The sequence below is a fragment of the Sander lucioperca genome, chromosome 17 (genome assembly GCF_008315115.2).
Source record: "Sander lucioperca isolate FBNREF2018 chromosome 17, SLUC_FBN_1.2, whole genome shotgun sequence".
Taxonomy (NCBI): Eukaryota; Metazoa; Chordata; class Actinopteri; order Perciformes; family Percidae; genus Sander; species Sander lucioperca.
In genome coordinates this window covers 27,813,693-27,818,109 of record NC_050189.1, presented here as the reverse complement: position 1 = coordinate 27,818,109, position 4,417 = coordinate 27,813,693, and the positions used below count along the sequence as shown (strand labels likewise).

At 43.1% G+C, this 4,417-nt stretch overlaps 1 protein-coding gene across 1 annotated transcript in view; it reads left to right on the top strand.

Annotated features, from left to right (window-relative positions):
- The window catches only part of LOC116060774 (RING finger protein 150-like), a 13,130-nt gene extending 12,100 nt beyond the window's left edge, over positions 1–1,030 (top strand). The window contains exon 4 of the mRNA XM_031314514.2: positions 1–1,030. This exon is cut by the window's left edge and continues 948 nt beyond it. The gene's annotated coding sequence lies outside the window, so the exon portion shown is untranslated.
- The last annotated feature ends 3,387 nt before the right edge of the window (positions 1,031–4,417 follow it).

The window sequence follows — 4,417 nt, the reverse complement described above, 5'->3', positions numbered from 1 at the left end:
TCGAAAAAGGGTCAATATTATTCTCCTCCGTCGGGAAACCTGGAGGATCTTTTGAGAGATGTGAGAACTTCACAAAGTTTTTTTTCTGTGAGCGATCCAGGCCAGGGGATTGCGTATTTGTACCTTCGGTAAAGGAGCGCTCTTGACTTCGGCAGCGTTGTTGGAATATTCTGTTACCTGGTTTTCACCGGTCACAGGTTTCCAGGTCTGGGTTTCTTGGATTTAATCTCTGGTTACTTAAGCTCATTTTAATTTGGCTGTTTGTTGATTCCTGTGACGTCTGCAGTGACTGACTTTTCAATTTCTGGAAAGTAAGACTTTTACGTTTTTTGAAAAGGACACACCAGCTTCTCTGGGCAGTTTCTTTTTTAAGTTTGTGCTAAAAACAAACAAATATTGGACTCGTCGTGGCAGTATTACAGTTACAGTTTGATTGCAGTATTTAATAGACAACTACACACAGTATTCTTTTAGTTTTTCTCTTTTTTTTTTTTTTGCCTGTCAGTATAATTCAAGGCTCATTTTTATCTTAACAGTACATTAGTAAAGACAGTATTTGGTTTGGGTGTTTTCTGTCCGCGGCTGTGTTTCCACAGTCCTTTTTGGTGTTTTAAGCCCCCAACGTCGCCTTCCAGGCAGCGCTGCCTGGAAGGCACTAGGATTAGGCAATGGTTAGGGTTAGGTGCCTTGAAGTCAACGGTCGCAGCGCTGCCTTGAAGTCAACGTTGGGGGCTTAAAACACCATCGAGCGTTTCCACACAGGGTTCCTATGTGTGTCTGGGGAAAACCAAGACACGGGTTTGCGGGGTTGTACAGAATAATATAAGGTATAAAAATAAATAAAAAAGTTGATAAAATGTAGAATTTCAATACAACAAATATTAGTGGCTGTACAGCATAGATGGAAATAAGTAAAAGGTATGAAAGTAGTGACCGATCTTGCAGCGTGGCTCTTAACGTAACGTACGGATCGTTCGGTGAGAAATGCTGCCATCATTTCTCCTAAATAGTTTCTCTGTAAACACCGTTTTAAAAAAAAAAAAAACATCCGTGACGCCGGGCAGACACTGCATGTTTGTATTGGTTTTCACGTTTTTAATCTGCCTTTCTTTTACGCTCATGTTGTACGCAAAACAATCAACCGGCCTGGACACAGAGCTCCCTCTAAAGGTAATTAAAGGTGCTCTAAGCGATGTTGGGTGAACGAACACACAAAACGGAGGCTAGCTCGCCCCTCCCTCCTGCTCATCCCGTCCCCTTTCCCTCACTTCCGTGCTTGTGCGCACTAACCCCCACACCCCCAAATCCTTCTTGTCGGTTATTGGCTGGTACACTGTTTGTTATGTTTGGTGGTGCAGGTTGGCACAGTTTGACTTTGTGGGGTTTTTTTTACAGTGTGTTCAGGGGACAGGCAGCTAGTGGATAGTGTTTTTTTAGCCTAAAAAAACGCGTGACATCGCTTAGAGCACCTTTAAAAACCCCCGGTCCGTTTTGTCCAGTGACGATTCCAATAAAGGTTTATCTAAACGTGACGACCACGTCTTCAACAATGTTGACCAAAAAGAAAGAAAGAGGCAGCATTGTGCGATTGGACTCTGAACGGAAAGTTAGAAGCTGCTCTGCAACAAAAGTTCAGTTTTATATCACAGCAGTTTCAGTCCCAACACGTAAAATACTACAAGTAATATTTAAAAGGAGCTTAGTACAGTTCATAACAGATCTTTTGACAGGAGCCATATTGGGAAATCAGACCGTAGAACCAACCGTGATTTTTGGAAATAGGAGAAATTCAGCTGAGCGTCTGACGGCCAGATCGTAGGGCTGCTCGGTTATAGAAGCGATTATTATCCTGATTGTTTAACGCAATGACTCGTTGACTTTTGGAAAAGATGTTGCATTTATCGAAGACAAATCGACAGTGGAAACACCTTGAACATTGTGACATTTCCCTTCATACTTTTCCCGGTTTGAACTTTTGTTTTTTTTTTCATTCAGAGAACACAAGACAAAATAAGAGTTCACTCGCAAAGCCTAATGTTCACAATAATCGTTTTTCCTCGAGTACATTGTTTTGTGATCGTTAGTAACCAAAGTCGCAATCGCAATTAAAATTTGTTTAATTGCACAGCCCTACCAGATCGTTAGCAGCTCAGGCAAATAAAATTTTGGCGTAATCGCGCCACGTAATCGGTGCCTCTGAATCGGTTGATCTAGTAGAAATTTGGTCCAATCCTTTAGAGTTGGGGGTGGCCAACTTTGGGTTAAAATTGGGCGTTATCCGTGCAGTGTCTGCCTGGCTAAAGGCTGAGGATGGAAAGACTTTCCTCATCAGTCTTCCATCGTGGCCGTCTGTCCGTAACATTCGGTAAGCGTTAAAATGCGGTGTAGGAACCCTGTCTATAGCGTTGCCTTGTTTTGTTTTACCGTCCTTCCGTCTGCCTGACCACGATGTGTCCATCACCACGGCCTCACGCTGCCTTTTTATAAACCCTTACCTTTACCTTGAACCCTGACAATCAAGGATCAGATCTTTTCTCCGAACTCTAGCGTACCTAAGGCCTTCTGCAACACTGCCTGCGTGGCGTGAGCATGGCGTTTCTGTTGCGTGGCGGCTGCGTGGCGTTTTCTATGTCTTTGCACACAGCAAACGTCTCTGACGCGGCGCTGCTGCTGCTGCTAGCCTTGTCTGGACACATGTATGTTTCCCATTGATAAACTGCACTCAAGCAGTAGTAAACTTCATGTTAAACATAAATATATACGGATTTGATTACAGCAAAGACAGCATCGGCAGTATTGACGGCAAAATAGGCTACAGAATATTTCGTTCTGTATTGACAGGCGCAATATTTGAAAATTTAAATTACATTTATATCTGCATTAATGTCAAAACCTAGAGACTTTCAAACATCAACATGTCATTTATTAAATGTATTTGTGTCAAAATGACATATGAACATCTTTTCGTATTTCTATTTTGCCTGGAAACGCTTCAAACACTTGCGTGTCGCGTGAAAAATAGGCATCGGTCCTATTTCTAGCATGCACGTGTTTTCGTGAGACGTGCGTGTCACGCAGGCAGTGCGCGAGGTCTAACCTGTTACCATGGGAGCCGAAATGAAAACGGACACGCCACGCAGCTGACACGCTCACGCCACGCTGCCAGTGTGCATGGGCTCTAAGAAGTGTTTTTCAAACCCTGCCGTCTGTAGGTGTTAGCTGACATTCCCATTTATTTCCAGAGTTTAATATTTAAATGCCGCCAAAACAAGCTGTTAAAGACAGTACCCGGAGACGTAGAAATACATTCAGAGCTGTAGACCGACGGAGTTCCCGCGCTTCAGTGAGCGTAGTTCCCTCTGGATGCCGAGCATGTAAATATAAAATGTATATTCCACACGTTCACTACGCCATGTGGCATTGTTGTGCAGCCTGCGTTCGCGTCGTGTCGTGGCGTTGTCGGCGCAGAGAGAGAGAGAAAGATAAAGATTGTCGTCTATTTTGATACCAGAGGAGACGTTTATTTTTGTAACGAAGACACACAGCAGCAGAGACTGATTTCCCCCCACAGCCTGGTCATTCTCAATGTGAGTATTAATCGGGCAGATTTAAGTGATTATTTGTGTAATTGTACAGACATACAGAGTACGCAAATTACCTTGATGATATGAATCCAAACTATTGTAAGTTTCTCCGTAAAAATTCGGGATTTGCTTGTTTATGTCGCCGGACGAAATGAGAGAATTGGACCTGAGTGAAGGCTGGAGAACCAGTGCTGTACTTTTCATTTCCCCCTCTCTCTTTTTGGCACGAATGTCTGTTTTAAAACCTTTTCCCCATTAGCCCAAATGGAAAATATGACCAGTGTAATTGCTGATATTAAATTAGGCTATGTTCACACTTTGCATCTTTCGTTCTTTCTCTAACCCGCTCCACCACTTTGTTTTAGCTAACGTTAGCATCTCTCTCTCTGTTCTTTCTCTAGCTTGCTCCACCACTTTGTTTTAGCTAACGTTAGCATCTCTCTCTCTGTTCTTTCTCTAGCTTGCTCCACCACTTTGTTTTAGCTAACGTTAGCATCTCTCTCTCTGTTCTTTTTGTAACCCGCTCCACCACTTTGTTTTAGCTAACGTTAGCATCTCTCTCTCTGTTCTTTCTCTAACCCGCTCCACCACTTTGTTTTAGCTAACGTTAGCATCTCTCTCTCTGTTCTTTCTCTAACCCGCTCCACCACTTTGTTTTAGCTAACGTTAGCACCGCTCCTCATAGCGCTCTAGGATACTGTAGCAGTAGCTGTTGTTATAGCAACAAAAGACGCTCTTGGCTGCTTTTTGGAGCCAAAATGCTTCTTTTTTTTCACTACAAAAGCGCCCTAGTCAACTTTTTCTTGTCAAAAAGACGCCAAGTGTGAACATAG